Consider the following 12,052-nt stretch of genomic DNA (forward strand, 5'->3'; position numbering starts at 1 on the left):
TCTCTAAAACCCATAATGTTGACAAAACGCTCTGGAGCGACAAAAGGGCCCAAAAGGCAGCGGAAGATGCTATCTATCGCAGCTAAAGCTAAACTTCTGGACATGCTAAGGGAAGCTAAAGGCTATGCGGCTAAAGGTCGGCATTACGGAATGAATGAATCTTCCGTTCGTTCCATAAAGAAGGAAGAAAAAAACATAAGGACGATGGCAGCAATACATAATAGAGTATTTAATTGTATAATTGTAAAATAATAAAGGTTTCTACTTCACGGATTTTGCCTATCATGGGTTCTTTTTGGAACGTAACCCCCGCGAAAAACAAGGGTAAACTGCACTCACAGAATCCAAAATGTTGACCTACTTTTGTTCACGTTAGTGAGCAAACGGATGCATGTCAAAATAGTAGTATGTTTTTCTATATGACGTCTGAATTCAAGTAAATAGTTTTGTCTCTAAATGACGGGTGAATGTTTGAATGAGTGAAAAAACGGACCACAACTGCAGCCCCCAACCTGTTTTTGTACTGGGGACCAGTTTTATGCATGAAAATGTTAGAAGTGCAGGGGTTCAATTAATAAAAAAACCAGTTGTCAGTATTTAATTTATTTTAAAAAACAAATAAATAAAATATTATTATTAATAATAGTCATGATAATCCAGTATGATAATATAATGTCTAATGCTATTATTTAGTTATTGTAATATTATTAATTCATTTCAAAACTATAAAATAAATAGATTAAAATGTATTAAATATTGATTTATTTCAATCACTATATAATGTGAATACAACCATTACACTTTATATTACGCAATTGCAATCATTTTGCACTATGATGAAAAAAACAAAAAAAAACAAACAAACATTATAAATAGATAATTTTAAATAATAAAGTTTTGAGGGTTTCATAACTTCATTAATTAAGCGCAAATAAGGTATGGATGATTTCGCTTTAAATTAGGCAGTTACAATAATTTTACACTATGATACAAAAAAAACAAACAAAAAAAAACCCACCATACTAAATAAATAAGTCATTTGAAAAAATAAAGTTTTGAGGGTTTCATAGCTTCATTAGTTCATCTCAAATAATTTACAGACAATTACACTTTAAATTGTAATTGTTACAACTTTTGTCGGCAGTTACAATAATTTTGCACTATAATGAAAAAGAATTTAAAAAATAAAAATAACCTTTTGAGGGTTTATAGTTTCATTAGTTCACCGCAAATAATGCATAGATGAATACACTTTAGATTAGACAGTTACAATAATTTTGCACGATAATAAAAATACATTTAAACAAATAAATAAGAGAGATCGACCCGGGGTGAATCCTGTCTTCGTCCCGACTCCCTGCCGGCCAACTTTAGCACTGACCAAATACTATAAATCATGACGTGCTATATATAGGCCTCACTTACTAATTTTTAAAATAAAATAAATTATAAAATAAAATAATAGTAATAAAAAATAATAATAAAAAAATAAATTAGAAAAATAAATGAACAAGCCCCACTTGTCTATAAGGCGCATGCATCCCCGTTGAAACATGAGAGATTAACGCAGCAAGAAAACTTTTAATTAAATATATGATGGTAACATCTACAACTGCTGGTACATAATGCACAGATGCCCGACTAATCACTTCTGCGCGTCTTTTTCATGTTTGCAAAAAGCGCTAAACGGCTAATCTGAAGAGTTATGGTAAATATGAGTCGGTTGAAACGGTTTAATTTTTCTACTGTGCGAAAGGAAAAAAAAAATCCATAAATTAGCCGCATCGTTTGAAAAGCCGCAGTTCTCAATGTGTCTGAAAAAAGGTCGCGGCTTATATGGCGGAATTTACTCAGCCGCTTATTAAAAAAAAACTAGCAAAACAAACATCCGCTCGATAGCATGCTCGAAATTTAGGTGCCGTCGAACGTTAGCCGCAGAATGACATAAGAACAATCCGAAACCTTGGATCTTATTTCCCCTGATGGGTCCAAACGCCGTTTGCGTTTTTCCCCGCCGTCGTAGGATAATGAAATTACCGACTTTTAGGGCGTCTCCGTGGGAACGGGGGTTGCGGAGGGCCATCTGGGTCCGACCCCCGCTAACTCGATCTGCGTCGGCCGCTCCGTCTGCCGGAAACCCGTTAAACCGCGGCGTCGTATATCACGTGTCAAACTTAACGTGATTAGGCGTCATCCATCACAAGGGAGACGCCGCCGTTTTAGCGTCTTTTTCCGGATACGACGCCAGATCTGAGAGTTTTGATCAGGCGTCCGATAACGGCGTCCCGCCCCCGGCGCCTTTACTCATCGCCGCTGTGGCCGGCGGTCGGGACTCGCCCTCCGAAGGGCTTATTTTAAGTCACGCAAAGGAAACAAAGTGGGCTTTTGTTTTGCCTCGTTTCCGGGGGAAGCTTCGCCTCCGGCCGAACGGCCTCCCGACGGATTGAAAAAGGAGGAAAAAAAAAAAAAAAAAAGCCACAGAAAAAGACGCAAAACAAACATTTTCAGCCCGAAATGGTTCCGTAATAGTCGGGTTACGTTGCTTTTCAAAGAAACAAACAAAAGAAGGGTTGCCGAGCAACCGGGCGCGGACAGGAAACAACGACCTTTGCTTTTACCCCGTCAAAGGAAATGTCAATAAATGGAGAATAAAAAACATTCAATACGCTTTTAATCTCAATCACTAAAAAAAATAGCTGACTAAATTTGATATATACCTGTTTTTTGTTCCGCTAACTTGTATAGAAAGCATTCACTTTTTGGAGGGCGCTAAATTAGCTTAAAAATATGCTAATCATGTGGTAAAATTAGAATATTGTGATAAAAACAAAAACAAAAATGTCATACATTCTGGATTCATTACAAATCAACTGAAATATTGCAAGCCTTTTATTATTTTAATACTGCTGATTATGGCTTACGTCTTAAGAAAACTCAAAAATCCTATCTCAAAATATAGAATATCATGAAAAATTTATTTTTGTTTTTTGTAATTGCATGACAGAAGATAAAGAACTTTATCACAATGTTCTAATTTTCAATATTCTAATATTCTAATTTTCTGACAGTCCTGTATAGTGATGGAACATTAGCATGTTAGCTTCCATTTATTCCCAATGAAAAATGTTACAAAAAGGAGTGCGCTTTAATCTCATTTTTTGAGATTCTCATTTTTTAATCTCATTTCAATCACTAAAAAAATTAGCTGACTAAATTTAATATATACCTGTATTTTGTTCTGCTAACTTGTATAGAAAGCATTCACTTTTTGGAAGGCGCTAAATTAGCTTACAAATATGCTAATCATGTAGTAAAGTCGATTTTTGTTTCATTTTTATCGATCAATTTCGTGCAAATTTTTGCAGATTTCATGGTATTTACAGGACTGTCTCAGAAAATTAGAATATTGTGATAAAAACAAAAACAAAAATGCCATACATTCTGGATTCATTACAAATCAACTGAAATATTGCAAGCCTTTTATTATTTTAATATTGCTGATTATGACTTACATCTTAAGAAAACTCAAAAAACCTATCTCAAAATATTAGAATATCATGAAAAGGTAATTTTTGTTTTTTGTAATTGCATTACAGAAGATAAAGAACTTTATCACAATATTCTAATTTTCTGAGACAGTCCTGTATAGTGATGGAACATTAGCATGTTAGCTTCCATTTATTCCGAATGAAAAATGCTACAAAAAGGAGTGCGTTTTAATCTCATTTTTATTTGCTACGCCATGGATTTAGCCGATGCAGAGGTCGACATCTTGATGGATAAACGTTGGGGGCGGGAAATTAAAAAATAAGAAACTTCCAGGCGGACGTAGAAATAAACAGGCTCTTCTTTGCACTCCGAAAGCACCCCAGTGCTAAATGTGTTAATGCTAACTTTGGACTAAAAAAGTTAATAATGCTAACTTTGCTTGCTAGTCTGAAGCGGGTTTGAAGTTTTACCTCACGTGTATTTAATTTATTCATCCAAAAACTTTTTTTTTTGTAAATTATAATTTTATAGATATTTATTGAATTTAACATGGATCAAATTTAACACATTTATTTAACCTTGTGTCAAACATTGCAATACCATTAATATTGATTCGTTAATTTTAAACTTTAAAATTAACTTTAAAAAATAAACGTCATCAATTCAGAGTCTATACATTGATGACGTTTATTTTTTCAATCGACTCCCACCTCTAATAATGACATTTTTCTTTTCAATTTTTTTTGTCCTTTTTTTTAATTTTCCATCTTTTCTAATAAATCAATATAAAATTGATTTTTTTTCCGAGGCACGACGACACAATATATCATATTTATCTTATTATTTTTGCCATGTTGTATATGTGTGGGGAAAAAAAAAAAATTTTTTACTATTATTTTTTTTTTTGTTTTTGTATTAGTCGTTTTCCGGCAATACTTGAAGATGAATGAATTTCCTAATTCCCGCTCAGGTCTGATCTCTGTGATCGGCAGTGACGTAACCATCGAAAAGGCCGTCCGAGCTTCATCTGGTCCTTCGGCTTCAGGCGAGAATCCGCTTCGAGATTCACAATCGTCTTGGTCCGATTCCGCCGGCGCGAAGCCGCTCATCTTTACGTCGTCAGTGAAGGGCGGGGGCGACCATTTGCGCTTTTCACGCGATGAAGCACCTGAACGCCGGCCCGTGTTCGGACAGGTTTGCGTGGAGGCGGCGAACAAAGCCTCTCGCGTTCTGGTTCCCAGCCCTTCCCACCATTGACGCCGGATTTGCGAGCGTCCGCGGTTGAATAGGCCCGAGTTTCCAGGCCGTGTTTTAACAGGTGATGTTGTGATTCGTCATTTTAATGACTCAACCTCACATACGCACAAAAGTCACGACAGGGTTCATTTCATTGGCGTCCTGATGAAGTCCTTCACCAGATGGTCCATCAAACCTGGTCTCTTTTTGTGTTTGCTACTATTACCGCACTTGTTCTCAAAAGGTTTGTCAGGGTGGCGCAGCGGTTAGCCCTTCCACCTCACGGCGCAAAGGCCTACGGTTGCTTTATGAAAGGGGTTGCTTTCTGCGTGGAGTCTCCATGTTCTCCTTCAGGTTCTCCGCTTGCCTCCAAAGTGCAAAAACATGCAGTAGGTTGTTTGGAGACCCTAATTTGGAGACTCTGGAAGCACAAGAAGAGCTTGGACCTCTTCATGGGTGCTTCTGCCCATTTTGTTGCAAGAGTTTCCAAAAAGGCGCTTTGCGGTCCACTAGGGCAGTGGTCCCCAACCGTTTTGTCGATGCTTGATAATTTTACCGCGTAGATTGTTTATATTGCGACTATAATAATAAATGGGAATCCACTTTGTACTCGTAGGCAACTTTATCAGCAGCTTCCTCGTAACCTGAGTTTAATGAAGGCTACATCGGCTTATTGCCGCACATTCTGCAGAGCGGCTCCGTCTTTGGGAACCACCTGTTAGGATAAAGCCACATTTCAAGTAGAACTCCTGGTATTGTCTGTTAAAATCTGTCTTTTTCTTAGAAGTTGTAGGCTCTTCTTCTGTCCCTTCTCTAGACCTTTTCCCCTTCGAAAAGAAACTTTCCGTCGGACGTCAGTTTTTTTACTCATTTTGCTAGCTTGCGAGTTACATTTTTGGCGCTCAAGTGACCGAGATGTAACCGATAGAGTCCGGTCATTTTTCAAAATAAAAGATTTTTCAAAATAAAAGATTGACTCAGATTATAAATTGAACGGAAATAATTGATTATTTCTTGGGCGGCCCGGTACCGATTGATCCACGGACCGGTACCACTCCGCGACCCGGGGGATCTGGTGATACGGGTACCACCAAGCACCTACGTCCCATGAGTTCCTGTAGAACCGTGAACCCTGCCTCGGGGCAGGAGCTGAGATGGATCTAGGAGGTCAAATCCACCATCACTGGTTCCTCTGTTGTCCAAATGGTCAAAGGAACGGTCTTGTACCCAAAGAGGTCCAAGTTCACTTGTCAAGTTCAAGATAATGACCCGTCCTTCGGTTTCCATCCGGTCTACATTTTTCAGCTTCTTCTACCCCCGACATCTTTGTCTCTGGTTGGTACGTTGACCCGCTTCCCCCAACGGGCGTCTTTATAATGAACTCCTCTGATAAGCCGTAGTATCGTGGTGTTGCTGCTGTCATCAAGTCTGCTAATCCCGCAGATTACTCATCCAGCGGGGCGGATCTGATAGGAGGAGGCCGGAGCGCGTCGGTCCAGCGGAGTCACTCCAGCTGGTCGGATTAAGTAAGCGTTTTACAAAAGCGCTAGCTTGTTTGGTCACGGATGACACTCCGACCTTCGACAGATGTAAACAAGTTTTGGCTCACGTGTTCACAACTGCTTCCCCAGTGGGTTTCATCTGAGAGGGCGTCGTTTGGAAGGAATGAAACCCCCAGATCGGACTTGCCGAGCTTCGCCCTTTGTGGTCACATGTAGCTGGATGGAAGCCATGTTTTGTTTTTTGTTTTTTTTTCTTTCTTGTGGATCTTCCTCATCCATATCAAAACACCTGGGACGGTGGAATGATGCTCAGCGCATCGACCTACCGGCAGGCGGTCCATGGTTTGATTCTCCATGTTCACCCCCTTTGTGTGAATGAGAGGGTCAAGAGTTGTATGCTTCTATATTACTATATTATTATGTCTCTATATTAGGTGTCAAACTTAAGGCCCCATGTTATTTTATGTGGCTCATGAGAACATCTTGAAAGGTCTGATGTCTTAAAAAGTAATCAAATACGTACATTGACCATAAACGATTTGTTACCCGCGAAGTGACGGCATCCCGCCATTAGATTGCCACATCGATGCGATTTTCAACAAGTGGAATTGAGGAATACAAATGATCTTTAAATGTCCAGGAAGATGGAAGGCTGTTTCAAGAAAGATGTGAAGGTGAATACGTGTTTGCGCTTCAAGGAGAAAAACAGCGTACGTCGGCATGTTGACACCAAACATGGAGCTAAGTATGCTAAAGTTAGCCTTCCAGCAAAACAACAAAAAAGCTAAACTAGGATTGCAGCAGAATGTGTTGATCCAAAAACACTGCAGCAGTGAAAGCTAGCTTACTGTGGTTGAAGACATCGTCCGAGCTTCGAGGTCTTTTGTTGCCTTTTTTAAAGATCCGTGAGCAGTTGAGTCCCCAACAGATACAGACTTTTAAAAATCCAGAAACACAGATTTACGGAACTAGCGGGAAACCTAGCAACACAGCTGGCCGAAGAGACGCGCAGCTACGTAGCTTTTTGGTTAGCTCTTGATGAAAGCACAGACAACACATTGCGGTTTATTTGAGTCAGTTTATACAAATTAGCAAAGCGGTGTTTAGCGGTGTTTAGCGGTTTAGCGCTGGGAGTCCATTTCGCCATATTTCTAACGTGCTAACCCGCTTTGAGATCCGGTTCCTGTGTATTTCCTGGATGCCGGATGCCAGAAACACTGAGATGCCAGAAACACCGAGTTACGGAACTAGCGGGAAACCTAGCAACACGGCTGGCCGAAGAAACGCGCAGCTACGTAGCTTTTTGGTTAGCTCTTGATGAAAGCACAGACAACACATTGCGGTTTATTTGAGTCAGTTTATACAAATTAGCAAAGCGGAGTTTAGCGGTTTAGCGCTGAGAGTCCATTTCGCCATATTTCTAACGTGCTAACCCGCTTTGAGATCCGGTTGCCGAGCATTTTAACAACAAAATCGCAACTGCGGGACTTGTCGTCTTCTTTACCCTCCTCCTCTTCTTGTCAGCGTTGCCTCTTCCAGCTCATGGAAACCAAAACCCTATAGGTTTGCCACTCTTTTATCCGCACAGACCCAAATCCTCTAACGTTGGGATTCGCTGTTGAAGCGCCGCCGGTTGCGGGCGTTTTGGTCGCGGCTCCCTGACGCATCAAATCTGCAGAGGAGAGATGAAAGCGGCGACTCCCCCGCCTCCGTCCACCCACCCTCCATCACCGGCGGGGGGTAGAAGAGAGTGTTGGGGGAAGGGGTGTGAAATCCTTGCTTAAATAATAGAGCGAGAGAGTTGTTTCGGAGCGACTCGGCTCCGGAGTGACCCAGTTTCGGGAGCGGGGGTGAGAGCGAAATCGGAACGAGGCTTTTAATGCCGACAGATTCCTCCTTTTACCGACTCCGATGTCCCTGAAGATCATTTGAAAGGCGCTTTATCGCAAGCGTCCACGACTGGTACCGTTAGCGGTCCGCGGATCGTTTGGTATCGGTCCGCAAGAAAATCTTTCTTGGTACAAACTATTTTTTTTGTTCATTCGAACTTCTGGATCTTTTTTCGAAAAACGACTTCTCCTTCGTCTTACTGCGGCACTAAACTCTGTCGCGCCATTTCACGCATCGGCTACCACAAGCTAGCCCTTATGGCCGATAGTGCTGTCTGCTTACCATGTTGTTGCTTCAATCAAAGACTAAGACTTGTGATAATATCAAACATGTATAAGACTAAGACAGGCACTGCGATTCTTAAGATTTACTTTTGACTGCCAGTTGAGTCTCTTGCTGGAAAATCGTAAGGTGTAACCCTGGTATTAGCTTTTGTGACCCTAACCGGTAACCCTAACCGGTACCGGACTTTCCTGGTACAAATAATTGTTTTTTTAATTCAACATTCCGGGTCTTATTTTGAAAAACGACTGTTTCCCCCTTTGCCTTCCTGCCGGACTGAACTCTGTCGCGCCACTTCTCACATCAGCTACCACAAGCTAGCCCTTGGAAAAAAAAAAAAAAACAGCCAAAAACAACCGTCGCTTTCGGGAGGAAACGTACAAACGATGAGACCGCAGAAGAGTCACAGACTACCGCCCAAAAAGAAAGCTGCATTTAAAATAGGATAGCAATTCCTAGCGAATCTTGCTAGCTCCGCACCCGCTATACATTATTTGCGACGAACGGCTAGCTATGAATGACGCTATGAAACTTCTCAATTTTTTTTTCAAAGAAAAAACATCAACTTGAAGAACAATAGCAGATATTACAGTGCAAAATAATTATATTTGCCTTATTTAAAGTGTAATCGTATTCAGATATTTATCGGACCGGTACTTCCTGTTGTGTTGTTGACCTGGTGGTGAAAGAACTCTTGATTAGCATGTAGTGGGACGGTAAACATCATTCATTCATTTATTTATTTGTATTATCTAAACCAGTGGGTTGTTGGAAGCTATCTGGGCTGTCATTGGCTGAGAGGCAGGGTTCACCTTGGATCCGGGTCACATATAGAGACATACAACCAGTCGCCCCTCACAGAGACATACAACTGCTGCTACCGGTCCAGATCCACCAAGCATCTCTGCTCTCTCAGGTTAAGAGTCACATATTTCCCTCGGAAAATGTAAATATTGTCCTTACAGATGCCACTTGGAGTTCAGAGAAGATGTTCAGTGCAGGCTGGCAAGAGCGTACGATGTGAAGGTCTGGGGAAAAGAATGCAGAGGTTGGAGCTGCCAGGAAGGAGGTCCGCAGGAAGACCGGCGAGGAGGTTTATGGTTGGAAGACATGAAGTTAGAGGAGAGGATTAGATGGAGGAAGATGATGAAGTTGCATGCTTTGTTTGCAGACATTGTTATTTTTAGTGAGAGCAGGGAACAGGTGGAGGCAAATCTAGAAAGGTGAAGGTAGGCTCTGGGAAGGAAAGGTCGCAGAGATGAAGATGTTGAGGTTCACTTTGGGAGTGACCAGGATGGATAGGATCAGGAATTAGTCCATCAGAGGGACATGTTTTGGTGAGAAGGTCAGAGAAGCCAGACTGAGAAGGTTGATTCACTGCGGTGAACCCCGAAGGGAAAAAGGAAAAGAAGTAGAAGAAGATGCGTTGGTATCCGAGGAGTCTTATTGTCGTACTGCAAAAGGGCAGAGGACATACAACGTCCGTCTCCAAGGGCTCATTCGCGCTTACGTCAATAGGTACGTCGGTTCCAAATGTTTTAAAACATCACTGCCCACATCTTTCTCACGGTGCTTTATGTTGCCATGGTTGCAAACAATACGTAGAGGTGAAGAAACTTGTAGTCATCATCTTGCGCTGTTCCTTTCGGGAGTTGCGCTTGAGCATACCGTGCATCACCGCCCCCTTCGAGACGACGCAAACAAAAGCAGAGAAGGGACAGAAGGCTCCGTCCGACCCTGGATCGTTTAACGTTGACCGTACATTAGCCTTGAAGCAAACGATACCAGCTGGAAGGCTGAGCCGCCCAGACTCGCGCTCACTGCCATCCACCTGCATGGGAAGATGAGCCAATGACTTCAGCTGCAGGATCGATCAGCGGATGTCCAGCTGCAGCGAGGGGATTGCGGATCACGTTGCGGAAACTTAGTAAAACAAGTGTTTTCCAGTCGCGAGGAGGAGGAGGGGGGAGATCACGGTAAATGGCCGGTTCATCCCGAAAGGATAAGAGGAAGTAGATTCTGACTTCAGGTGACCTCCTGTATGCTTTGTTGAATTGCTTTGCAAATGTGCCGTCCGGACAGAGCGGTACCTCCCCCCGCCTTCGCCACCCTGACTCTTCCTCTGTGGTAACTGGATCCCGCAGATCGGACGATAATTCCGCCGGATCCCTTCATTCTGGCTCAGAGGCTGAGTCATGACTAGTGCGAAGACTCTCGGTCGACCTTATTTACTTTGGAAGTCGTAAGAGAGAGTTCGAGCTTCCTTTGAGGGGAAACCGAGGAGTTGTTTGCCAGCACAGCGAAATAGATCTACCTTGTTTATCTCGTAAATTTTAAAGTCGTATTTCATAGAAGATGAACTTTCAGCCGGACCCCAGAAAGACTCCCCCAGAACAAGGACATGCTGCCAAGCGCTAGCGCCCTCTGCCGGTTCAAAGTTTGACAAAAACGCACTGGTGCTTTCAAAACATGCGGCACTAGCTTAACTCGAAGTGATGAGACTGAGGTGAACTCTTTCAAAATGTATTTCTGCTCACGCCGGAGCTGGAATTAGCACTTCAGAGGAAACGTCAAACGTAGCATCGACGTCCCTGCTAATTAAACCTTAAAGCAGTACTTTTCTACGTACTCCACGAGAAGAAAGAACCAGACGTGATGGTTCATACTTTGTGAGAAACTCGGGTGCAGAGTGCCGGAAAAAAGTCTTGAAAGGCCCCACTCTCTGGAGCATACGTTGCCAGCGCAAAGCATTGGTGGAAACTGTCCGGAACGACAACAGTGCAGCGACGGGAAGATGTTGAGGTTCTCTTTGGAAGTGAAGATGGAGAGGATCAGGAACGAGTCAGCCCGAGATGGTTTGGACATGGACAGAGGAGGGATGGTGAAGATCTGGGTAGGAGGATGCTGAGGTCGGAGTTGCCAGGCAGGAGGTCCAGAAGAACACCAAAGAGAAGGTTTATGGAGGGAACTTGCAGTTAGTTGGTGTGAGAGAAGAGGATGATGAGGAGAAGCTTAGATGGAGGCAGATGATTGGCTATGGCGAGCCCTGAAGGGAGCAGCCAAGAGGAAAAGAAGAAGATATGGACTTTTTTGGCACCTCAGCCCTTTAATTGTGCATGGGGACCCTACATTGCCCAGAAGTGTCAATGAGAGGGGCAATAGTTGTATGTCTCGAAAACAACAGCGAATCAGCAAGTGTGCGGTTGTGCGGTATGTCTCCCAGAAGGGAGCAGCTGAAAGGAAAACATTGTGCTGTTTGGCTTTTGCCAATTTGTTGCAAAGGTTTCACCCATCTTTCGCAACAGACGCTTTCACCCATCTTTTGCAACATTCGGGCAACTCTTCCCAAGAACTATTGGCCATTTGCGGGTCTTTATACGCCTGACTAGATGTGTTACATTGCGCAACCGTACAAAGCGAGAACAACACTTCTGCTTTTCCACTTTAGCCACGCTCACTTCAAATCCCTGACCAATCACACAACAGTTCTTGGACAACCCGCAAAAAGAATGTTGTGACCAAGTGATGTGTCAAGTCCAAGCTGCCAGAAGACAATGAGGCCATTTTGTTCCCGTTTTGTGGTTAGCATGGTTAGCTTTTTTTTTTTTTATTTTTTTGACAGACGCGCACAGGACCCCTCTGAATCTCAGAAT

General features: G+C 42.4%; 1 protein-coding gene across 10 annotated transcripts in view; it reads left to right on the forward strand.

The window, feature by feature from the left end:
- The window catches only part of LOC147232334 (unconventional myosin-IXAa-like), a 164,909-nt gene that overhangs the window by 54,296 nt on the left and 98,561 nt on the right, over positions 1 to 12,052 (forward strand). The window lies entirely within an intron of this gene.

The sequence above is a fragment of the Fistularia commersonii genome, chromosome 7, assembly GCF_037954325.1.
Source record: "Fistularia commersonii isolate RoL2024-O1a breed Wild chromosome 7, RoL_Fcom_v1.0, whole genome shotgun sequence".
Classification (NCBI taxonomy): Eukaryota; Metazoa; Chordata; class Actinopteri; order Syngnathiformes; family Fistulariidae; genus Fistularia; species Fistularia commersonii.